We start from the raw sequence: 25225 nt of genomic DNA, 5'->3' as shown, positions 1-25225 counted from the left end.
ACACAATTCAAAATGTATCAATTAGTTCAATTTCTTTTAAAAAGCTTGTAATTAAATGAGAATTGATTCTAGTAAAAGATCCGTCATTGATGATGATTTGAAATATTTTTCCCTTGTGATGGAAAATCAACACAGTCAAGCAGGACATGCTTGACCGTGATTATTTCATCACAAGGGATGCAGAATGGAAGATCCTCACCTTTTAATATGTATTGATGAGAATATCTGCTATGGCCTGTAAGACATCGTCGTATTATGACCTCTTCAAATCTTGACTGACAACCCAAGTAGGTGTAGCCAATAGTTGGTTCATGTAATGTTCATGTAATTAATTTATACCTAAGATAAAGCTTACACGGAAATACCTATTAAATGGTTACTTTCCCATTACCCTAATGAGTGGGTCCTATATCATATCATATCATATCATATCATATCATATCATATCATATCATTAGTTTGTATGCCGCTACTTAATAGAACTATCATTTTTTTTTGTAAAACATGGTTGAATGTACTGACATTCGGAAGTATAAACACTCTTAAAAGGGATACACTTTGTCGAATTCGCTATATGTGTGAATAAAAGCGACAATACCCTTTCCATATTCATAAGAAACCTCTGCCAAGAACAGAGCCTATTGTCGATTATATCATCTCTGGGCTTATGATTCACTATCAAATAGTGATGATACCTGGTTTTCGTAAAAAGGTGTGCGTATCATGCCCCACCGGTGGCACCCGTCACAAACACATTTAAATGGTAATATAGCATTAATACAGGTCTAAGGAGAGCCATAGTTAGTATGATCAGTAGAATAGCTATCACATTTAACATAAAAACAGTTACTACTGACTGGCGGAATGGCCGCGTTCTTACAGTGAAATTTAAGTTGATACATTCACTGAATACGTTTCTGCGTTAACATGGTTTCAGATGCCGTCATTTTCAGGAGCAACAACTGTAACAAAAAATATTTGTATTTTAATTGAATTTAGTCCATGGAGAAACATAAATATGCGGGCGAGGTGCTCTCCTTCTCATGTGTACAGATTGATTGTGGATGTTACATTTTTTTAAACCGTCGAATGTTAAGAGAATCAAATACCTCAATGACACCAAATTGTGTACGAGATCCAGCGATTTTTCTGCTGTTTACCATGTAAATGTGATTAAGAAAAAGATGTCAAATCAGCTCTTCGTATTTCCAATTGAGTTGCGACAGCATTTCCCGAGCTGCACTGCGCGAATTTGAGGATCAGTACCTTCAGTGGAGAATTTTAGTGACTATAAGTGCAATAGGTATTATATTGTTCATGGTCGGTTATATAACACTCGCGTTCTTTCTATGCTTGTCTATGTATATATCTGTTTTCGAACACACTCTCCCCTCATTTGTTAGGTGAGGAGAAATGGGGTTAAACGTCGCTTTCAAGTTTATTGCGCCTATATTGCAACGTATGTGTGTGTGTGGCTGCTTCTACTGGTCCGGACTAATGCCGATTTCATAGTATTAGGCCATTGAGATATAATGACGTGGTTTAACAAGAATACTCCACTCAGACACAGACTCCTAGCCGAACAGTCCTTGTTTTAGCCCCTTCTTACCGAGCGTCAGTAAAGGTAACAACAAGTACCATTCTTTAAGGTATTTTGGTTTGACACGACCGGGGATCGAACCCGACCTTCCGCTCTCCTGGCGGAAGCTCCACCAATAGTCTACGGAACAATAGTCATTGACAAAAGCAGAAGACATCTTTCACATGGATGAGTTATCCGATACTTGTTTGTCTGTGAACCCAAATAGACCCATGGTGGGTAACAGGTACAGCTATATGGATTTTAAGTTACGTTTTTTCTTTTCAAACAAGTAAAGTATTTATGTAGTTAATATAAACACTTAATCTTCAGTACTTTTTTCAGTTACAGCAACAGATACAATAACAGACGTAGGCGAGGAACTGTTTCAGACTACCGAAGGTAATCATAATGAGTGTGTGAGTATGGTTTTACGCCGCTTTTAGCAATATTCCAGCAATAGCACGGCGGGGGACACGGACATGTCGGGAATCGAACCCGGGTCTACGGCGTGACGAGCGAATGCTTTAACCACTACCCGACCCGACCGATCATAATTACTGAGATTATAGAATATAGAATTTTGGCATTATTCCTCCTGAACCAGACAACCCATGACCATTAATTTACAAAAAAACATATTGCCCGCAACTGACAAGCATTTAAGTATGACAATGACATCCCGATTCATGCATCTTACGAGAGGCACATGTTGATGGGGGTCTGTATTCTCACCGCACTGGTTGAATCTATATGATGTAACTGGAATACTAAAGATTACCCACAACGAAGTCACATGCGTAGTAGACTATCCAATGACTGTCTTGGCATCTCCTGATTGGGGACACGGGTGGCAGAAAGTTGAGTTCAAGTCCCGATTCGAATCCCATTTCGCCCCGATTATGTTTCTTGGCTTATCCGCACCATCCCTCTGCCTTCGTCAATTTGGGCTTTCCTCCCAGTTCATATTTACTAATACTGTCAAAGTTATCAAACCTAATCAGTTCTATTTTGAAAGGGTACGTATGCATTAAATTGTGTGGAATTCCTGGGGTTCCTGGTGAAGTGCATGTTAGTGTCTGTGAGTACGTGTTGCTTTAATTATATGTCTAACTTATTTCTTAATTACAGATCTGTCAGAAGATGAAGGCACGCACAGACACAAAGGAGGCGTCAGTGAACCGGGGGTAAGTCTATTTGTTACCCTTTCCATGACACTCCCATGGTAGCCATGTTTACAGTTGTATCATCCTTTGGCGACACCATAGTGAGATCAGGCTTCAGGTTCATATAGTTTGCCATTATGTTTGGGGGAGATGTCGGAATTGTTAACCTTACACGGCAGCCAAACAGGCGCTTGACGCAAAGACATGACCTCGAATGTTTGACCCGCGAGTTAATGGTCAACATGCGTAAAGTTACCACATACTACTCCTTTACTTTGTCTCTTTACATAAAATACATGGAATCCTTGATGTAAAGACAATTTCAGAATGAATGATTTCAGCCGGACCAAAAATAATGTCACATAATATCCGTATTACCCATGACATACCGATGGAACTTAGCTTTCCTTTTGCTGAGTAATACCACCTAATAAAAAGAGCACCTTATATTTCATACAAGTCACCCATGTCAAAACTCATTTCTCATTTCAGCAAAAGTCTGAATCAGTTATTCATCTGACAAGACAACTGGCAGACCTGAAGCAAGAACTGAAGGCAACCACTGACAGGATGCACAGACTTGAGACCACACACAAGAAAGGTAAACTTGGTGATGTTTGAATTGTGTGTTGACGGTTGTATGCCCCTAATTCCAGGCAAGGACCTGGCAATCTCATTCACATCACAGACCCTTTAATCTGACTCCATACATGTCCAAGTGCAACAAACCCTTCTCAGGTCACGTGAGGTGAACCTTCTAATCAGACAAACAGCACGGGTCAGCTGCTGTCATGTTGCTGATGATCGGGTAGACTGCTGTCATGTTGCTGATGATCGGGTAGACTGCTGTCATGTTGCTGATGATCGGGTAGACTGCTGTCATGTTGCTGATGATTGGGTAGGCTGCTGTCATGTTGCTGATGATCGGGTAGACTGCTGTCATGTTGCTGATGATCGGGTCAGCTGCTCTCATGTTGCTGATGATCGGGTCGGCTACTGTCATGTTGCTGATGATCGGGTCGGCTACTGTCATGTTGCTGATGATCGGGTCAGCTGCTGTCATGTAGCTGATGATCGGGTCTGCTGTTGTCATGTTGCTGATGATCGGGTCGGCTACTGTCATGTTGCTTATGATTGGGAAGGCTGCTGTGATTTTGCTGATGATAGGGTCGGCTGCTGTCATGTTGCTGATGATCGGGTCGGCTACTGTAATGTTGCTGATGATCTGGTCAGCTGCTGTCATGTTGCTGATGATCAGATCGTCTATTTTAAGGTTGCTCATGATCGGGTCAGCTGTTGTCACGTTGCTGATGATCGGGTCGGCTACTATCATGTTGCTGATGATCTGGTCAGCTGCTGTCATGTTGCTGATGATCGGGTCGGCTATTTTAAGGTTGCTGATGATCGGGTGGGCTGTTGTCAGGTTGTTTATCGGGTCGGCTGTTGTTATGTTGCTGATGATGGGGTCGGCTGCTGTCATGTTGCTGATGATCGGGTCAGCTGCTGTCATGTTGCTGATGATCGGGTCGGCTACTGTCATGTTGCTGATGATCGGGTCGGCTACTGTCATGTTGATTATGATTGGGAAGGCTGCTGTGATGTTGCTGATGATCGGGTCGGCTACTGTAATGTTGCTGATGATCGGGTCAGATGCTGTCATGTTGCTGATGATGGGGTCGGCTGTTGTCATGTTGCTGATGATCGGGTCGGCTACTATCATGTTGCTGATGATTTGGTCAGCTGCTGTCAGGTTGCTGATGATCGGGTCGGCTATTTTAAGGTTGCTGATGATCGGGTTGGCTGTTGTCAGGTTGTTTATCTGGTCGGCTGTTGTTATGTTGCTGATGACGGGGTCGGCTGCTGTCATGTTGCTGGTGATAGGGTCAGCTGCTGTCATGTTGCATATGACTGGGAAAGCTGCTGTCATGTTGCTGATGATCGGGTCGGCTACTGTCATGTTGCTGATGATCGGGTCAGCTGCTGTCATGTTGCTGATGATCGGGTCGGCTACTGTCATGTTGCTGATGATCGGGCTGGCTGTTGTCATGTTGCTGATGATCGGGTCAGCTGTTGTCATATTGCTGATGATCGGGGCGGCTACTATCATGTTGCTGATGATCGGTTCAGCTGTTGTTATGTTGCTGATGACAGGGTCGGCTGTTGTCAGGTTGCTGATCGGGTCGGCTGTTGTTATGTTGCTGATGATAGGGTCGGCTGCTGTCATGTTGCTGATGATCGGGTCAGCAGCTGTCATGTTGCTGATGATCGGGTGGCTGTTGTCAGGTTGCTGATAGGGTCAGTTGCTGTCATGTTGCTGATGATCGGGTTGGCTGTTGTCAGGTTGCTGATCGGGTCAGCTGCTGTCATGTTGCTGATGATCAGGTTGGCTGTTGTCAGGTTGCTGATCGGGTCAGCTGCTGTCATGCTGCTGATGATAGGGTCGGCTGCTATCATGTTGCTGATGATCGGGTCGGCTGATGATCAGGTCAGCTGCTGTCATATTGCTGATGATTTGGTCAGCTTGGCAGCTGTCATGTTGCTGATGATCTTGTCTGCTTGAACTTAATTTGCATAAGAGAGAAACTGCTGGCGATTATTCGGTCATAAAAACGAAGTTGAAATATATAGGACAAAGTTCGCAATAATTGTCAAATGTTACCCAAAAGAATGAATGTTCAAATAACGGTCATCTTTTGCATTCGAATAATGAATTCAAAATACAAAACGATATCAATGAACAACTTGCACAAAAAATATATCATATGTAAAGAAAGGACAATGTGTGTACCAAAAGGACGCTAAACAGCTAAAGGACAACGTTGATGATAAAGAACGCCAGATGGCGCGGCAATTTGTAAAACATTCCGAGTTTAATCGGCTCTTTATGCCGTGTATGTGAAATATGCATGCAGAAGTACACAATGTACTTATCACAAGCATCACAAGGTCCTGGCGTATCTATCATACCGTACTTCATGTTCTGGTCGAACGATGTAGTAAGCTTGAGTCTACACTCACAATTTTACAATAGCCAGTGTGGTGTGTGGTGCTTTGCCTAAACTTGGATTGGAAAATGTTTGCGTTCTCATAATCATTTGTTGCTAAAACTAGTTTTTTTCATATAAATTCATACAATGTTTATTACCTCGTTGTTAGGGGTATCTTTACAATCATATTAATACACAGCTGTTACCCTGAATGGTTTCCTTATTGGTCAAATTCACGCAGGACTTAATTTGTCATGATTCGAAATCAAACACCCTCGTTAAGACCCGGAAGGAAATTGGCCTTCAGCAAGCCACGTTTGTTGTAACAGGCGACTAACGGGGTCGGTGGTCATGATTGGTGACTCGGTTGATGCATGTCATCGTATTTCATTTGCGTCGATACTTGTGTCAATCACTGGATCATCTGGTCCATATCCGAGTATTCATGACCTGCCGTCATATTGCTGAATTATTGCTGAGTGCGGCGTAAAACAACAAACAAGCTAACAAAACCAAAAATGAAACAAGGATAATTTATCTAGTGCTTGATTTAAGGACCACCATTTTACACAGTCGGGGTGCGCTCTCAACCACGTGACTTGTTCACGAAGCTGTCTCAGCGCTAAATTTACGACCAAATTTGTCAGGACCTTTTGGATGACAAACAGTCGATGTAAAACCCTGGATGCCAATATCTATAGTTGTGTTGGAACAGCTTGGTTACACCTGAACAAAGAAATAATGGATTGTATTGCGTGATCCCTATATATATCAAGTGACGTCATTCTATTATTATTAGAGGTTCTTGTTTTCTCAGGATAACCTAGTCCCCAGGCTACGGAAGTAGACTGTACAGAATACGCCAGGTACTTTCCATCATTCGTCCCTCAATCTAGGAACATTATACAAAAGGTCCCTCTCTCCGCGTGGTATTCTATGGAGAGTCTCTCTGTCCTAGAGATGTAGTTTGCATTTTAATCCAATCCATATAACACACATTACATATGTGCGGTCACAGTCACAGGGATCGGAGCTGTAACCTTCGTCTCTGTAACCAAGGGAGTGAACCACGCGGCGACACAGTCGCTGATAATCCACAGAATCTCTTCCTCAAGTATGCCAGCAAGATATATTTTACGGTCGTTTCCTAAGGTTCATGGAACGTGTGTTGGATACATAAAATTGGCGATTTTGTTCTGGCAGATTTTTGTTTCGACATTTAAGACAGATGAACCACTGTCCCTCGTCTCTGGTTAGAAATGTAAACTCGGGGTCGATGATGAAAGGGTGTTCAGTTGTCGACATGCTGCTCGTGTTCTTTTTTTCACTCGCTGTCCTCGAATTTGTTTTTTTTACCGCCAGGCTATTGTTTCCCTGTCAGGTATCCCGACGTTTGTGTTTTTTCTCGTATTTCTTGTATTTAGACGGCTGATATGACGATTAAAACACTCCCCGTCGGTTTTGGTCGAAAATAAAAAATCCGAAGCTTGGGTTTTTTCTCTCTAGCGCTTTTATATATTCAACTATAAATGTTAAGCATGGCGGAGTTATGCCCCTTTTTCTGTGTACAAGTACTAGTGTGCTGACCTCTTCGCCGTGTTTTGACGTCAAAGCTGAAAATGTGTTTCTGCTCCATTCAACAGGTAAGTTTTGGTATTGAAGGTGTCACGTTCTACATAACCACACAATTCTAATATACATGTATGTCTTATAATGTTGTTCTGATATAAGGCAGTATATTGTTCGCTCGCAGTGTGCATAAAGCACTCCAATCAAACCTTCCGTTGCACGGTACTTTATCTATGTACGATAGAAATGGCTACATATTAGAGTTTTCTTCGTTTGCAAAACAGACAACTTTTACTGGTCATTTAGAACTTTCTGATTTTCAAACCAGTCTTCAATTTTACACCACCGGGTGGACAATTCAACACTGTACAACTCCGTCAAATTGCAAAGTCAAGCAGAGCCAGAGCCGCGCGACAGCAATTCTCGTACACCACTCATTCATCAGTACTCATAAAAATGTGTCTGAAATTAACTCGGCAACCAGAGTTCAAGCGGTAATGTAGTGAATCACGCTTCCAAGCCTTGAGTCAGAGATCTCGCGAGATGCGAGCTTATGCAACTCGCCCCAATGTGAATGCCGAATTGTATACAATTTCAGTACGTGCAACTAATCGCATACACCAAGGTGTACCAACTAGTTGTGTCGTGTAAATGACCCTTTAGGGGTTTACGACAGGTAAATGGCAGACAACCGACGGCATGTTGAAGAAAACGATTCGGCAGTATGAGTCTAATGTACTGGTTCTGGCAACGAACCTGAGTGGTTTCAAAGTGCACTTTCACAACAACAGAAAAACTTAAACACTAAAAACACATCGCATCTACAGATTATGACATATGTCTTACAACGAGTCGATACCAGATGATAGCACAGTTTTCTGTAGAACCAAACAAAACGGTTTAAGCACCTTATTATATCTGTTCATACTGTAGCAAAATGTTTAAAACTCACGTCTACTGCACTGCCCGCAATATTTTCATTCCTTCATTGCGGTACAGAAATATATTTTATAGGGTTAATGGCCGAGTACAGGTTGTATCTGTACCTCTGAGTTTGTCCTTGTCCCAGTTTATGTATGGTAGACATAAGAATTCCATCAGCTGAAATCTACCACGCCACAAATCTAACAGGCGCTGCCTAGTCAAACCCTTGTGTGGGGTATTGTCCAATGTGTTTGCTCAGCGAGCCAGCTTCACGTCCCATTCAGCCCAGGTCAACGGACGATAGCTTATCTGAAGTAATCTACCCCTAATTTTGTGCAAAGACGGTGGGGCGGTCGGGTAGCCTGGTGGTTAAAGCGTTTGCTCGTCACGCCGAAGACCGTGGTTCGATTTCCGACATGGGTAAAATGTTCAAAGCACATTTCTGATGTCCCCCGCCGTGATATTGCTGGAATATTGCTAAAAGCGGTGTAAAACCATACTCACTCATTCAAAGACATTGCCCTTCCGTATCGTAGTAAGCACTTCCTTATAAGGAATGTATTACTATCCCTTGCTCTACCCTCGTTAGGGGCCGATCGATTGCTTACTTGTATAAAAACAAGGAACCCGTCCATAACCCGACTGACCTATCGCCGAATGCGGGTTTTCGTAATAACCCCGCCCTCTTTGTGACGTCATGCATGCACGTATACGAAGCAGGAGAATGAGCCGAAGCCTACAATATATATCTGCCCATAGTTGTTCGAATTCGTAAATATATGCCAACAAGTAATACATTTGCTACGTCACAAACACGTAATTGTATTTTTGATTTGTCTGAATATATTTTTGGTATTTCATGCCAAGATGTAAATGACCTGAAGCAACATGTGTCATATTTGAGAGAAACATTACGAAGGTTGAAAGAGCTGGAACGGGAACGAATGTCAGGTATATAGTACACATCAAATGTTTGGAAGATTGAAAAAAAGGTATAAGCACGACCAGAGTCGTGCGATCGCATTCCTCCCACAGCATTCATTTATCAGAAAAATGCGCGTCTGAAAACGATTCGACAGTATATGTTTTGACTACAAACTCGACTGGTTTCCCAGTTGCTTTCACAACAGGAAGAACAGATACAAATGACATACACAAAATATCGCATCCACAGTTTACAGTTTATGCCTGACAGCGAGTCCACAACAGATGATAGCACAAACATTCTACACAGAATGTGAGAGTTTCATCGAGTGTAGTATCATCTGGTCGATATGTGTAGCTGGATATGTCATGCTGTTTGAAAAAATGTAGTCCATGAATATTTCTTTACGAATGATAAACGAAAAAGAATAAAGTTTATTCTCTCCGTTTTGTGTAAAAGATACTTATATCTGTTCAGATTGTAGTCAAATGTTTACAGTTCACGTCTTTTAAACAATATCAGTTGATATAACTGTGCAACATTTAGCCACGATGTTGTTTAAGTTTAACATCGTTCTTTTCTGAGGTTGAGCAGTGCTCTACTTTCGCCCTACTTCGTGTACAAAATATTTCGGAAATATTGCAATTTGCAGCTAGGTATGTCTATAAACCGAATGAACACAACGTTGCAACATGGGCGACTCCGTATGCAACGTTACCACATACTGGCCACGTATATGCGACGTCCCGTAACTGCGACGTGGTTTACGCAAGCTTCTGATAGCAAAATCAGTTTACTGACCCGTCACAAGCTTGCGATCATCGCTACCTCTTTACGCACATATTTTTTGTCACTTTTTCTTTTTCTACGGTATCTTCCTTCCCAATTCTATGCAGTAGTCTTCAATGCTTGCTGGATCTATCTATAAAGGACAACAGCTTTACGTTAAAACCATTCATTTATCAATTATACATCATTGGTTTAAACATTTTTTTAAACAAGTTCTTTCAGTAAAAGGTATATCGTTCCACAGCTTGATGGCAGGTGGTGAAAAGGATTTATGTGAAGTTTTAGTGAGTGAGTGAGTGAGTGAGTGAGTATGGTATTACGCCGCTTTTAGCAATATTCCAGCAATATCACGGCGGGGGACACCAGAAATGGGCTTCACACATTGTACCCATGTCGGGAATCGAGCCTGGGTCTTCGGCGTGACGAGCAAACGCTTTAACTACTAGGCTACCCGACCGCCCCTTGTGAAAGTTTAAGTCTCGTGAGGGGAATTGGGAAATTTTCAGAATTTCTAAGGGTGTGTGTATTGTATTAAGCTCCCGAATTTGATAAACTATTAAGTAAGATGAGGCTATGGTGTGAAATATTCAATATTTCAGACAAGAGTTTTCGTTTTCTTGTAAGTTGTTGTAAAGGTTCTCAACCAGTTTTGATATATAATGATGCTCGCAATGCATGTGTATTTTGGTTGCCCAGTAAGTGATGTTTCTAGCTGCTTCCGATTGAAGTCTTTCCAGTCAATCCCTATGATCTATTGTACATCCCAAAGCTCACATGCGTATTCAAACAGGGGCCTAATTAAAATCTTATCAATTGTATTGAGAGTTTTTCGGTATACTTTAAAGGAAAGTAATCTTTATGAGTATATCACTTGTGAGGTTGATGGAACATACGGGTTTGCATGACAAGACCACTTGCCGGTTGATTCGAACGTAACGCCTAAATGTTTGTGGCGGTCAACTGTCAATGTCTCTTACATCAAACTGTAGTTTAATCATATGTCTATCTTCCTTCAGTGAAAATTAAAATGTAACTAATATCAACTTGTGCGTTTACCATGATTGCAATGAACAGCCATTACTTACTTATATTGGAGATTTTACGTACGCTTTCCGACTGCAAGCGTATGTCGCATACGGGCCTGCCAGGCCATTTAATGTGTTTCATTTTTGGTAATTTTGTGTTTAGTGACACTTTTAATTTCTGATTTTGAGATAGGTAGGTTTAAGCTTATTTCTGGGTGTTTAAGGGATAATTTGGCTGCTTTATCGGCGTTGTCATTGCCAAAGATTCCTACGTGGGCGGGGGATCCAAACGAATTATAGTTGTTTGCCTGCCATGTAGTTAAGTCGTTTGAGGTTTTCAGTATTTGGTTTATTAGTTTCGGGCGTTTTTTTTGTTTTTATTTTGGAGGGCTTGCAGTCCACTGAGGGAGTCGGTTAGAATAAGGATTTTGGTTTTTTTTCAGATTGCTGATTGTGTAGGGCTGAGGCCATGCCCATTAGTTCGGCCGTGAATATGGATTGGTTGTTTGGCAGTCGGTAGGATTGGGAGATTTTAGTTGGTTGTGTGATGTGGACTCCGAAACCTGTGTGCTTGGAGATCGGATCTGAGTATCCGTCTGTGTATATGTGACACCAATTTGGCCAATTTTCGTGTATGTATGCTAGTGTGTTGGTTTTAGCGATGTTAGGGTCAGTCTGTTTATTTAGTGTATTGGCTAGTGTTGTGTCTATCTTAGGTATTTTAAGTTTTGGGGTGAAGATATTTGATTGTTTACTGTTTTGTTTGAGATTACTTATTTTGTGTTCATTTAGGTCATTGATTATTCTTTGGGATATTGGAGTAATTAGTAGATGTTTCCGGGCTAGGGCTTGGTTTCTGGCGCTAATATTGTTGTTTATTATGTTTTGGATTAGAGGGTTTGATTGGGACGCGGCCCAGAAGTTTAGGGTTAGTTGTTCCCTACGTAGTTTTAGTGGCATTTCTCCTATTAAGGCCTGGAGTGATGTGCTGGAGGTGCCATGTTGAGTATGTGTGATTAGTTTTAGAGCCTGATACTGGATTGAGTCTAGGTTTTTAATGAGAGAGTTGTTTAAAGTGTCGTAAATTGCACTGCCATAGTCTAGTTTGGATCAGATTAGTGATATATAGAGTGAGAGGAGGGTGTCCTTGGAGGCCCCCCTAGTTGGAGCCGGTGAGGCTATTTAGCGTATTTAGATCTTTGCTGCATTTTGATATTAGGTTTTTAATGTGAGCCTCCCAGGTGAAATGTCCATCGAAGATTAATCCTAAAAAATTGGTTTGTTTTTGAAAATTGATTTGTTTGTTGTTTAGTTGGAGATTTGGGGAGGCGGATTACATATTTTTGTGTTTAAATACTATTCCTGTTGTTTTTCCGAGTTTATGGAGAAGCCCCATTTGTCTGCCCATTGTTGTATTTTATTAAGAGATTTTTGAAGTAAGTTTTGGGCCATTTTAATGTGGTTTTTGAGGAAACTTTGAATGTAGTTTATGATTTGACCTTTAAGTTCAATTTTTTGTAGTTTTTGTATTAGCCCGTTGTGCCAAACTATGTCGAATGCTTTGGAGAAGTCTAGAAAGATGCCTGTAGTATATTGTTTGTTAAGTTGGCCTGTTTTAATGTCCTGCTCTAGTCGGGCGAGGTTATCTAGGGTTGAGCGGCCAGGAGTGAAACCGCTTTGGTCTGGATTGATTATGTTGTTTTGTTTTAAATAGTATTGTAGCCTGTTTTTTTAGCCATTGATTCCATTACTTTGCATAAGTTAGAAGTTAGGGAGATTGGTCTGTATGAATTACCCTGGTCAGCTGGTTTGTTTGGTTTGGGGATCGGTATGACTAGAGCTTGTTTCCAAGGTGATGGGACTTGTCCGTTTAGATATATGAGGTTATAGAGTTTTAGAAGCGTTTGTAGTAGTTTTGGGGTTAGTTGTTTAATTATCTGGTAGGAAGTTAGGTCTAAGCCTGGGGCTGTGCCCTTTTTCCTAGTTTTGAGGACGTGGAGCAGTTCTTCCATTGTGTATGGGATGGAAATCTGGTTTCTGATTTTAGTTGTTCCTGGAGTTTTAGGTTGAAGTTGCTGTTACTACTGGCCGTCGAAAAGTGTTTTGCTAGGTTATTTGCTTTTTGAGAGGGATTGGTTGAATTGTTTATGTTGGGAGTTTTTTTATGACGTTTAATGTCCCTAATGGCGTGGATTTTGCGCCAGACCGTTCTGGCGTCCGTGTGGTTATTAATTTCTTCGCAGATTTTTTTTTCCAATTTCTTGTTTTAGCTCTTTTGACTAGGCTTTGCACTTGGTGGTTTAGCTCGTGTGCTATTTTTAGGTGTTTGAAGTCACGTTTGGCTTTATTAATTGTGGTTTTGCGTTTATGTCTAGTTTGTTCTATTTCCACCACGGAACCGTAGGTTTGCCTATTTTAGTTGTGGAAAAGGGGATGGAGCTTTTGGCTGCGTTAATTAGTTAATCTGTTAGGTTTCTGCAATATGTTTCGGGGTCGTTACTTTTTATATCCTCTAGATAAGCCTGGTTTCAGATTTCCTGAAATTTGTCCCAGTTAGCTTTGTTAAAGTGAAATTTTGGTTCCTGGTTTTGAGTTGGTGTTGGGATATTTAAGTCTCCTATAGTTATGTTTTTGGGGAAGTGGTCACCGCTTGTGCGGATGTTTGTGGTGTGGAGGGTGTGGAGGGTTGTGTTTGTGGCATGAGGGGTGGATGTAGCTGTGGATTCTTTAGTGTTTTGGGTTTTTTTTGTGGTTGCTTGTGGGCTGGAGAGTGTTTGGGTGAGGGTCGTGGTATGGCGGTCATTTTAGGGTTTGTTTTGCATGTGGGTGTTGGTGTTATGGCTATGTGAGGTGAGGTGAAATGGGGTTTAACGTCGCGTCCAAGATTAAATAGTCACTTAAATAGCGACGTAAATGCATGTGTGTGTGTGTGGCTGCTTGTACTAGACCGGACTGATGCCGATTTATAGTGCTGTCTCACTGAGATACCATGTCGCAACATGAATACCCCACTCAGACACTCAGTATACTGACTCCGAGCCGACCAGTCCTTGTTTTAGCCCCTTAATGCCGAGCGCCAGACAGGGTAATCTTTTAACGTATTTTGGTATGACGCGGCCGGAGATCGAACTCCGGACCTTCCGCTCTCCGGGCGGACGCTCTACCACTAGACCACGGAGGCGATCATGGTTGTGTGAGGTATACGGGAGTTGGTGGGTGGTTGTGTGGCTGGGTGTGTGTATAAGGTGGGTGGGGTTTCTATGTAGTTGCCGGGAGTGTTGGTGTGGTGTTTGTTTGAGGGATGATGTTTGGGTGTGGTGTGGGGAGGAGTGGTTTGGATGTCGGTGGTGCAAATTTCCGTGTTTGGATTTTGGCCGTTTCTATGTTTATGTGTTTGTTGGCCTGTTGGCCTGTTTGGTGAGGGTGTGCGTTGAAGGATTCTTGGTCTGAGAATATTATTTGGTAACCTTTGTTAGCTTTTTTGATGTTGTAGTGTATTCTTTCACGTTTAAACCATAGTCCTATTTTGTCTGCTGCTAGTCCGTGTGTAAGTTTGTTTGCTGAACCTGCGGAAAAAAGTAGAGGGCGAAGGTGGTGAGGAAGGCAGACGGGGTTGATGGTGGTGATGGTTGTGGAGTAGAAGTGTCAAGAACATCCAGTACAGTACAGTCATTTGGAGTTTAACGACCGCTTCAGCCTCTGGCTATGTCGCAGTCGAGGCCGACGGGATTAGCATGACAACAAATAGTGGGAATACTAATAAACGTCTGGCCCCAAAAAATGTAAATGAAAGGGGGTAAAGTAGAAGAGAAGAGAGGTTGGGGTGAAGAGGCAGAGGAGTGCCTAAAGAGAGTTATAAGAGAGTTAGTCTAATCTGTTTCTAATACTTATAACAAAAATTAAAGTAGAGTGGATGAAAGAATAATCAGTTAAGCTGATAGGCTTCATATAAAGAGGTATAATAAGAGAAAAATAGTGTAATAATAATGGGAAACCTAGGCTACTAAAAGTGGGGCCTATCTGCAAAGGTGGGGGGAGAGGGGGCAGAGGTTGGATGTCAGTCCGTGGCGCGTGTTGAGAGGCTGGTTAAATGACTATTATCGTTAGATTGTATGGTTATGACGGAGTTTGGAGCGCGGACGTCGGAGAAAGCAACTTGCGCTGTGAATTTCGATCCCGATCCGAATCTAGAAAGTTTGCAATAATGGTGATAGTTGAGGCTGATAATTTATTTGGGATGGTCTAAAGTCTTGTTTTTAGGTTTGTTGTCTTCAGGAAGATTTCTATTTGTAGGTATATTCTTGTAGGGTTTGTTGGTTTGAGGAGCAGTGTTATATTGTTATAGTAGTTGAAGGGGAGGGTGCTCTAAAGTGTTTGTTGTTGTTGTTTGTATTTAGTGCGGCTGTTGAAAATGTGGTTTATGTTCTCTGGTGAGTTGCAGTGTGTGCAATTTAGATTGGGGTGTCTGTTTTGAGTGTGTAGTATTTCATTGAGATTGACTTGGCCGCTGTGTATTCTGTTTATTACTTTGTCTGTAAGAATTAAGTTAGTGAAGTTTCGACATTTAGTGATGGGGCTAGGGAAGAGTGATTTTATCCACTGGGACTTGCATTTGTGAATATTGATATGGAAATTTTGTTGTTTTGTGTTATATTTAAATAGTGTTTTGGTTTCGGACTTACTTGTATAGGGGTGAATCATGGGGGATTGCTCAGTTGTTGCTATTTATTGCTGTTGGGTCTGCTATTTCGTTGCCTGGTATGCCTGAGTGACTGGGTACCCACACTATTGTTATTGTTTTGTTTTCTGTGTTTAATGTGTTATGTATGTTTACAATTTGGTTAATTAGGTCGGGTCGGGTTTTGGAGTGTTTGTCTGCAATCTGTTGTATTGAGCTGAGTACGTCTGAAATAATAATGTTTTTTTCATGGCTTAGTGTTTTGATTAGGTGATATGTATGTAGTATGGCTAGTAGTTCTGCTGTATTGGTGTTGGTATAGTCAGTATAGTGGAAGTATTTTTGTAGCGGGGGGTGGTTGTGTTATGTGGATACCCACCCCTGGTTATATAGTTGTTGGAGGGTGGTGTGTGGTTGATATGTTCTAATTTGTGGGATTTGATTAGGTGGTATAGGTGGGTAATGAAGGGGGCCATGTGTTTGTTATTTTTTAATTCTTTTTATTGTTGCAGGGCGAGCATTCTGGTATTGCTGTGTGTTTTGTTTAAGGATTGGGTTATGTTGTGCCCCAGCCCAGTAATTGAGTATTGTTTGTTGTCGTCTTAGTGGTATGGATGTTGTGCCTGTTAGTATTTGGAGTGTGTTAAGTGAGGTGCCAGCTTTGAATCCCAAGGCTATTTTAAGGGCTTAATACTGAATTGAGTTTAGGTTTTTTTCCAGGTTTTCTGTTATGGAGTGGATAACCGGGGCGGCGTAGTCAATTTTTGCTTCAATAAGTGTTTTATAGATGTTAATGAGTGTGTGTTTGTCGGCTCCCCAGTGAGAGCCGCTGATGGCTCTCATGAGGTTGATATCTTTTTGACATGAATTGACCACGTTAGCAATGAGGGGAGCCCATGTGAGATGTTGGTCAAATGTAATGCCTAGGAATTTTGCTTCCTTTTGAAATTTGATAGTTTCGTCGTTAAGTGTATGTTTGGGTGTTAAATTTGGCATGTGTGTTTTTTTTTTAAAGTAAGCCGATGATTTTTTTAGTGTTAATTTTGAATCCTCAGTGGGAAGCCCACTGATTTGATTCTCTCTTCTATTCACGTCCAGAAAGAGATGTCGTCAGCGAATTTAGCTGTTGTAATATTAGTGGGGAGTTTTGGAAAGATGTCATCAATCATGAAATTAAAAAGGGTTGGGGAGAGGATGCTTCCCTGTGGGGTGCCGTTCTCAAGTGGGTGGGAGTCAGATAGAATGTTTTTTGACTTAACTGTTATGTTTCTGTCTGTTAGAAATGAGTGTATAAAATTAAGAAATATTCCATCAATGGCTTTGTCTAATAATTTTTGGATAAGGCCATTATGCCAGACCACGACGAACGCTTTAGAAAAATCAATGAAAATGGCCACTGTGTATTGTTTTTGTGCAAGTGCTGTTTTGACATCATGTTGTAAATTGAGTATGTGGTCTAAAGTTTGTCTATTTGCCCTGAAGCTACTTTGGTCCTCTTTAAGTAAGCTATTGTTGTTAATTAGAAATTTTAGTCTGTTGTTGATTATAGTTTCCATTATTTTGCATGTATGAGATGTTAATGATATGGGGCGATAGGAATCGGTTTCATTGGCACCACTAATTCAGATTTCCATGTTGTGGGGAGTGTACCGGAGGTCCAAATTTGATTGTATAGATGTAGTAGCCGTTTTTGAATTTTAATGGGGATGTGATTTAATATTTTATAGCTAATGTTGTCTGTTCCAGTGGCTGGGGCTGAATTTTTGTTTTTTAATGCTGATTGTAACTGATGTATGTTGAAGAATTTGTTAATAGGTAGGTGGGTGTAGGGTGGTCTGCTTTGATATGGTGGGTGTGATTTAATGGTGTCTTGTAGGTGTTTAGTGTGGTTGGTGGGGCACTAGCCTTTTCTTTATCTGTATTTAGGTTAGGAAAGTTAGGCATAGTGAAAGTTCTTGCATTACCCTTTATTGCTTTAATTTTTTTCCATAGAATTTTGGAGTTTTGTTTGCCCAGTTTCAAATTGGATGTAAATGTCTGCCAATGTCTTTTTGTGGCTGCCCTTATTAGTTCTTTAGTGGAATTTGTTTTCTTGCCAAAGGGAGTTTTGTGATGTCATGTTTAGCTATATTTAGTGCTTTTTTCCTGCGTTTTCTTGATTCTATAACTTCTGTGCTCAACCAGGGGACTGGGATGTGAGTGGGATTTATTTTGGTGGTGGGTATGCATTCGAGTGCTATGTTACATATGGTACTGGTGAGGTTTGCATTAAAGGTGTCATTGTGTATGGATGTCGTGAATGTCTGCCAGTCAGCTTTATTAAAGTTAAATTTGGTTTGCTGGGTGTTATCTGATGAGGGGTTGTGGGTAGGTGGTGAGATAAGGAGATTTTGATGGGGTCGTGGTCGCTACCCCAGGTGTCAGTGTGGGGTTCCCAGTAAAGTTTTTGAAACAGTTGTGTGTGTGTGTGTTGGTGGGGGGGGGGGGGGGGGGGGGGGAAATTGAAAGGTCGACAGCAGTAGGACTTTGGAGATGGTGGGTTGGAAATATAGTAGCTTGGTTGTTATTAAGACATACAAGGTTGTTGGTGTCTATCCAGTCCAGAATGAGCTTTCCATATTTATCAGAATATTGTTTTGTGCCCCATAGTGGATGATGAGCATTAAAGTCGCCTAAAAGGAGGGTGTTTTGGCCTATAGATTTTGATATTGTTTCAAGGTCTTCAGAAGTAAATGGTTTAGTTTTAGTGTGTTAACAATTTATAATGGTGATTTTGGTTTTATTTATTGTTGCTTTAACAGCCAGGACTTCTAGGTTTGGCGTTGGAATGGAAATTTCTTCATAGTGTATGTGATTTGTGAACGTCAATTTCGCGGCCATGTGACCGAGCTCTCGTCCAATTGAAAAGCCGCATATCGTGTAAACTTCAATTTAAAAAATTATATGGTTTTTAATAAAGAGTCCGAGGCCTCCATGTGGGGGCCCGGGGGTATTAGGTGGTCTGGGTCTGTCTTGCCGAAGGAAAACATAGCCTGGCAATTTGAAGGCCTTTTAAGGGAATGTTTTGTTTCCCGTACTGCTATAATGAGGGGGTCAATTTTGTTAAGGGCAATGAGGGCCTTAAGTTCATGCCCGTTGGCGTTAAGCCCATTACAGTTCGACTGAAGAAACACCATGATCAGGATGGAGATATAAGTGGTAGATTTAATAGAAAGTTGCATGGTGTTGTGGGGCTAAATTTAAAAAAGAGGTGCGGGGCTGACTGGATTTACTTTAGTGGGGGTGGGGGCATTATGGATAGGGTTATAGCAGGGGTTGTCTCGGCCTGGGGTGGGTCTTTGGTCTGTTGGGTAGGGGTATGGCGATGTCGGGTTGGGGGTGGTTTGTTGTGGTTTGTTCAGGTATGGTTTCAAGAACATCCATTACTTACTTATATTGGAGATTTTACGTGCGCTTTCCGACTGCAGCGTATTTCGCACACGGGCCCGGCCAAGCCATTTAATGTGTTTCCGAAAAAGGGGAATAAGTTGTTTGGCAATCCAGTAGGGGTAGGGGTGTTTTAGTGGTTGCTTATATAGAATTTTGGAAATTTTGAGATTTTGAAAAAATGCCAAGAGGGTTTGGGGGGCGAACTAAGGGAGCTGAGTATGGAAGTTTGTTAGTTTGATTATGTGGTTTGGTGTTGGTAGTTCATTGGGGTTTTAAATGAGATTTATTAGTCCTGTTTTGATTAAGTATACGCCTAAGGCTTAGAATTTTTCTATTTTATTTTGTGGGTTTAGGATTGCTTCTAGAGTAAGAGTCTTATTTAGATTTAGTGTGGTTTGTAGTGTAGGTCGGTGGGTAAGGTAGTGGGTGCAGTGTATGAGTGCGTGTTCTGGGGTTTCTTGTTGTTTGCAATGTGGGCAGGTTCCTGTTGCATGTTTTCTTATTGTTTTGAGGTTGTTATTTAGGTTGGTATGTCCTGTTTGGAGTTTAGTAATTACTCTGTCGATTTTTTTGGACGGATGTAGAATTTTTTGTTTGGTTAGGTTTTTTTTAGAACCTTTTTGATTTGGCTATTTGAGTTTTGATATAGATTATGCCATTTTTTGGTGATTTTTTGTTTGTTGACACTTTTAATTTCTGATTTGGAGATGGGTAGGTTTAAGCTTATTTCTGGGATTTTAAGGGATAGTTTAGCTGCTTTATCACCGTTTTCATCGCCGTATATTCCTACGTGGGCGGGGATCCAAATGAATACTATTTGTTTGCCTGCCTTAGTTAAATCGTTTGAGCTTTTTAGTATTTGATTTATTAGTTCAGGGCGGTTTTTGGTGTTTTTATTTTGGAGGGCTTTTAGTCCACTGAGCGAGTCGGTAAGTATTAGGATTTTTTGTTGTTTTTTAGATTGTTGATTATCAAGGGCTGAGGCCATGCCCATTAGTTCGGCCGTGAATATTGATTGATTGTTTGTCGGTAGGATTGTGTGGCTTTAGTTGGTTGTGTGATGTGGACTCCTAAACCTGTGTGTTTGGAGATCGGATCTGAGGATCCGTCTGTGTAAATGTGACACCAATTTGGCCAATTTCCATGTATGTATGTTAGTGTGGTGGTTTTTGCTATGTTTGGGTCGGTTTGTTTATTTATTGTGCTAGCTAGTGTTATGTCTATTTTGGGTATTTTAAGTTTTGGGGTGAAGATATTTGATTTTTTACAGTTTTGTTTAAGATTGATTATTTGGTGTTCATTTAAGTGATTGGTTATTCTTTGGGCTATTGGAGTAAGTAGAGGGTGTTTTCGAGCTAGGGCTTGGTTTTTTGGGGCTGATATTTTTGTTTATTAGGTTTTGAATTAGGGGGTTGGATTGAGACGCGGCCCAGAAATTTAGAGTTAATTGTTCCCTACGTAGATTTAGTGGCATTTCTCCTGTTAAGGCCTGGAGTGAAGTGTAGGAGGTGCCATGTTGAGTGCGTGTTATTAGTTTTAGAGCCTGATATTGGATTGAGTCTAGTTTTTTGCTTAGGGATTGGTTTAGGGTGTCGTATATGGCACATCCGTAGTCTATTTTAGATCTAATTAGTGATATATAGAGTGAGAGGAGGGTGTCTTTGGAGGCCCCCCAGTTTGAGCCAGTAAGGCACCTTAGCGTATTTAGATCTTTGCTATATTTAGTTATTAGATTATTTATGTGAGCGTCCCAGGAGAGATGTTCATCGAAAATTAGTCCTTAGAATTTGGTTTGTTTTAGGAATTGGATTTGTTTGTTGTTTAGCTGGAGTTTTGGGGAGGCGGGTTTCATGTTTTTGTGTTTAAATACTATTCCTGTATTTTTTTCCGAGTTAAGGGAGAAGCCCCATTTGTCAGCCAAATGCTGTATTTTGTTTAGAGATTTTTTAAGTAGGTTTTGGGCCATTTTAATGCTTTTTGTGCGGAACCAGAGGGCTCCATCATCCGCGAATTTAGATATGTTTATTTTAGGGGATAGGCCCTCGAAGAGATCGTTTATCATTATATTGAAGAGTGTGGGGCTGAGGATACTGCCCTGGGGAGTGCCATTTTCTAGGGGACATTGTTCCGATAGCGTTTGGTCTATACCCACGGTTATTTTACGATTGTTTAGGAAGTCCTGGATGTAGTTTATTATTTGACCTTTGAGTCCTATTTTTTTGTAGTTTTTGTATTAGCCCGTCGTGCCATACCATGTCGAAAGCTTTGGAGAAGTCTAAGAAGATGCCTGTAGTATATTGTTTGCTGAGTTGTCCTGTTTTAATGTCCTGCTCTAAACGGGCGAGGTTATCTAAGGTTGAGCGGCCAGGAGTGAAACCACTTTGATCTGGGTTTATGATGTTATTTTGAGTTAGGTAATGTTGTAGTCTGTTTTTAGCCATAGATTCCATTACTTTACATAAGTTTGAAGTTAAGGAAATTGGTCTATAGGAGTTAGCCTGATTAGCTGGTTTATTAGGTTTAGGGATTTGTATGACTAAGGCCTGTTTCCAGGGAGTAGGAACCTGTCCGTTTAGGTAGATGAGATTGTATAGTTTAAGTAGTGCCTGGAGTAGTTTAGGGGGGAGTTTTTTTAATTATTTGGTAGGAAGTTAGGTCCAATCCTGGGGCTGTACCCTTTTTCCTGTTTTGGATGATGTAGAGTAGCTCCTCCATTTTGTAAGGGTGGTTTATTTCTAAGTTGTCATTATTTGGTTCTTTGGTGGATTTGATTTCTGTTTTAAGTTTATCTTGAAATTTTTGGCTAAAGTTGTTGTTGCTGCTTACGGCCGAAAAGTGGTTGGCGAGGTTATTTGCCTTTTCGGCGGGGTTTGTTGAATTATTATTGTTAAGTGCTTTTTTTATGACGTTTTAAGCCTCTAATGGCGTGGAATTTGCGCCAGACCGTTTTGGCGTCTGTACGGTTATTTATTTCTTCAAAGAAATTTTTCTAGTTTCTGGTTTTAGATATTTTGACTAGACTTTGAACTTGGTGGTTTAGTTCATGAGCTATTTTCAGATGTTTAGAGTCGCATTTGGCTTTATTGAAGGCCGATTTGCGTTTACGTCTAGTTTGTTCTATTTCCTCGTTCCACCATGGTACTGCAGGTTTCCTGTTTTAGTTGTTTTAAAAGGGATGGAGGTTTTGGCTGCTTTTATTATGTAATCTGTTATTTTTTTACAGTAGATTTCTGGATCATTATTTTCTAATTCGTTTAAATTAGCCTGATTGCAGATCACTTGAAATTGGTCCCAGTTAGCTCGGTTATAATGGAATTTTGGTTCTTGATTTTCTGTTTGTATTGGTTCGTTTGTATCTCCTATGGTTATGTTTATGGGGAAGTGATCACTACCTAGTGGGACATCGTGTACTTCCCATTGCCGACATTTTTTTGTTAATCTTATCGTACCTCGTGGGCTGGTTGTTATTTAGGAGTACTAGGTCGTTTCTTGCTATCCATTCGGAGATTAATTTGCCATGATTATCTATTTTATCATTTATGCTCCATGTAGGATGGTGAGCGTTAAAGTCTCCTAGGAATATAGTAGATGTATCGCTTATTTGGAGTAGTTTGTTTAGATCCTCAGGTTGGACTTTTTGTTCCGCCCAGTGGTAAATACCTAAGTTGTTTATGTTTCGGTTATTCAATGTGATTTTAATGCCGTTGGCTTCTAGGTTTGGCGTGTCTATTTTTATTTCTTCGTAATTTATATCTTCCCTAACGTATATAATCAGTCCTCCTGCGGCTTTACCTGTTTTTGGTTTAGCTCTATCTGTTCTAACTGAGTTATAGTTCGGTAGTGTGAATTTGGATTTTTGGGAGAATTTAGTTTCCTGAATACAAGCAATATGTGGGCCTTTATCTCGTTTAGATTTAGCTTTTAGTTCATGGCCGTGGGAGGTGAGTCCGTTGGCGTTCCACTGAAAAATATTTAGTCCTTCCATTGTTGGGGTCGGGTGTTTGGTAATTTTGGTTTAGTTTTATTTTACTTGGTGAGTTCATTTAGGTGGAGGTTAAAGAGGAAGAAGGGGAGATTGGTTAAGTGTAGATTGAATGCTACTTTGTGGAAGGATTTCATGCTAGCGTTTGGTGAGTTTTGACTATGCATGTAAGCTAGGAGTAAAGTGAGACTATTTAGGTTTTTGTATTTAGTTTCATTTGTTTTAGTTGGAGTAGCTTTGATTGTTTCTTCTGTTGTTGCGTACTCTTCTTCATCAGTTAAGTTAGATTTAGCTGTTTGGGTTTCGATAGGGGTGGCTTGCGGTGTGGAGGGTTGTGTTTGGGCTTGCGGGGTGGACGTAGCTGTGGATTTAGTGTTTGTGTTTTTTTGTTGTGCTTGCTTGTGGCTGAATGTTGTTGCCTTGTGGGCTGTAGAGTGTTTGGGTGAGGGTTGTGTTGTGGTGGTCGTTTTGTGGTTTATTTTGCATGCGGGTGTTGATGTTGTGGCTATATCAGGTTGCTGATGATCGGGTCAGCTGGGCTGCTGCCATGTTGCTGATGATCGGGTCAGCTGGGCTCCTGCCATGTTGCTGATGATCAGATGGGCTGCTGTCATGTTGCTGGTGATCGGGTCAGCTGGGTTACTTTCAGGTTGCTGATGATCGGGTCAGCTGGGCTGCTGTCATGTAGCTGATGGTCAGGTCAACTGGGCTGCTGCCATGTTGCTGATGATCGGGTCAGCTGGGCTGCTGTCATGTTGCTGATGATCGTGTAGGCTGCTGTCATGTTGCTAAAGAACGGGTCAACTGGGCTGCTGTTATGTTCCTGATGATCGGGTCAGCTGGGCTGCTGCCAAGTTGCTGATGATCGTCTTGGCTGCTGTCATGTTGCTGATGATCGGGTCAGCTGGGCTGCTCTCATGTTGCTGATGATGGGGTCAGCTGGGCTGCTCTCATGTTGCTGACGATCGGGTCAGCTAGGCTGCTGTCATGTGGCTGATGATCGGGTCAGCTAGGCTGCTGTCATGTTGCTGATAATCGGGTCAGCTGATCTGCTGTCATGTTGCTGATGATCGTGTCAGCTGGTCTGCTGTCATGTTGCTGATGATCTTGTAGGCTGCTGTCATGTTGCTGATGATGTTGTAGGCTGCAGTGATGTTGCTGATGATCGCGTAGGCTGCTGTCATATTGCTGATGATCGGGTCAGCTGGGCTGCTGTCATATTGCTGATGATCGGGTCAGCTGGGCTGCTGTTATGTTGCTAATGATCGGGTGAGCCTGGCTGTTGTCATGTTGCTGATGATCGGATCTGCTCGGCGTCTGCAATGTTGCTGATGATCAGCTGGGCTGCTGCCATGTTGCTGATGATCAGCTTGGCTGCTGCCATGTTGCTGATGATCAGCTAGACTGATTCCATGTTGCTGATGATTGGGTCAGCTGGGCTGCTGCCATGTTGCTGATGATTGGGTCAGCTGGGCTGCTGTCATGTTGCTGATGATAGGGTCAGCTGGGCTGCTGTCATGTTGCTGATGATCGAGTCAGCTGGGCTGCTCTCATGTTGCTGATGATCGGGTCAGCTGGGCTGCTGTCATGTTGCTGATGATCGGGTCAGCTGGGCTTCTGTCATGTTGCTGATGATCGGGTCAGCTAGGCTGCTGTTGTGTTGCTGATGATCGGGTCAGCTGGGCTGCTGTCATGTTGCTGATGATCGGGTCAGCTGGGCTGCTGTCATGTTGCTGATGATCGGGTCAGCTGGGCTGCTGTCATGTTGCTGATGATCGGGTCAGCTGGGCTGCTGTGATGTTGCTGATGATCGGGTCAGCTGGGCTGCTGTCATGTTGCTGATAATCGGGTCAGCTGGGCTGCTGTCATGTTGCTGAATGATCGGGTCAGCTGGGCTGCTGTCATGATGCTGATGATCGGGTCAGCTGGGCTGCTGTCATGTTGCTGATGATCGGGTCAGCTGGTTTGCTGTCAGGTTGCTGATGATCGGGTCAGCTGGGCTGCTGTGAGGTTGCTGATGATCGGGTCAACTGGGCTGCTGTCATGTAGCTGATGATCGGGTCAGCTGGGCTGCTGTCATGTGGCAGATGATTGGGTCAGCTGGGCTGCTGTCATGTAGCTGATGATCGGGTCAGCTGGCTGCAGTCATGTAGCTGATGATCGGGTCAGCTG

At 41.8% G+C, this 25225-nt stretch overlaps 1 protein-coding gene and 1 long non-coding RNA gene across 3 annotated transcripts in view; both read left to right on the top strand.

The window, feature by feature from the left end:
- The window catches only part of LOC139447275 (ankyrin repeat domain-containing protein 2-like), a 405959-nt gene that overhangs the window by 184645 nt on the left and 196089 nt on the right, over positions 1 to 25225 (top strand). The window lies entirely within an intron of this gene.
- Positions 1925 to 3340, top strand: LOC139447286 (uncharacterized). The gene is made up of 3 exons (XR_011652019.1): positions 1925 to 1981; positions 2711 to 2766; positions 3238 to 3340. It is a non-coding gene; the product is annotated as an uncharacterized lncRNA (long non-coding RNA).

The sequence above is a fragment of the Haliotis cracherodii genome, unplaced genomic scaffold (assembly GCF_022045235.1).
Source record: "Haliotis cracherodii isolate W230 unplaced genomic scaffold, xgHalCrac1.p SCAF_7, whole genome shotgun sequence".
Taxonomy (NCBI): domain Eukaryota; kingdom Metazoa; phylum Mollusca; class Gastropoda; order Lepetellida; family Haliotidae; genus Haliotis; species Haliotis cracherodii.
The sequence above is the reverse complement of the archived record's forward strand: the minus strand, read 5'-3'. Positions and strand labels throughout refer to the sequence as shown.